Source organism: Parus major, chromosome 22 (assembly GCF_001522545.3).
Source record: "Parus major isolate Abel chromosome 22, Parus_major1.1, whole genome shotgun sequence".
Classification (NCBI taxonomy): Eukaryota; Metazoa; Chordata; class Aves; order Passeriformes; family Paridae; genus Parus; species Parus major.
In genome coordinates, this window is record NC_031790.1 from 2,310,010 (window position 1) to 2,310,649 (window position 640).

The 640-nt window shown below is 49.2% G+C and overlaps 1 long non-coding RNA gene across 1 annotated transcript in view; it reads right to left on the bottom strand.

Moving 5' to 3' along the window:
* Positions 1-640, bottom strand: part of LOC117245410 — a 4,426-nt gene that overhangs the window by 489 nt on the left and 3,297 nt on the right. The window lies entirely within an intron of this gene.

Here is a 640-nt window from a genome sequence, read left to right on the forward strand (position 1 = left end):
GGAGTTTGGATAGGGAGTTTGGATGTGGAGTTTGGAGTTTGGATAATGAATTTGGATAAGGAGTTTGGATTTGAAGTTTGGATAGGGAGTCTGGATAGAGAATTTGGATTCGGAGTTTGGATTTGAAGTATGGATTCGGAGTTTGGATGCGGAGTTTGGATTCAGAGTTTTGCAAAACCCTCCCTCTCTCCTTCATCCAACAGCTCCTTTTAAGTCCTGGTTGGAGGGGAGGGAAGGGAGAGGAGAGGTCTGAGTTCAGCCTCTTCACGGACTGCTCCTTTTCCCTTCTCAGGGCTCTGGGCTGGCAGGGGAAGCTGAAGGGTTTATTTGGTTTATTTAACCTTTCCCCTGCCAGAGGCTACCTGCTGGAGGCTGGGAAGCTGCCTCAGGAGAGGGAATAGGAGAAAGGATAAAAAATCCACCTGCTTGCCCTGAGCACACCACAAACCCCAAAAATGAAGCAGACAAAGGGAGGGAGGACAGAAATCTGAGCACCTGTCACCGCAGAGGGGAAACTGAGGCATGGAGGGCCAGGGTGGTTTGCCCAGACTTGCCCAAGGAAGGTGCAGTGGGGAATTGAGCTCCATTCTCGTGAAGTTCACAGCCTGACAGAGCTTCCTTTCTTTCTTTTTTTTTTTTT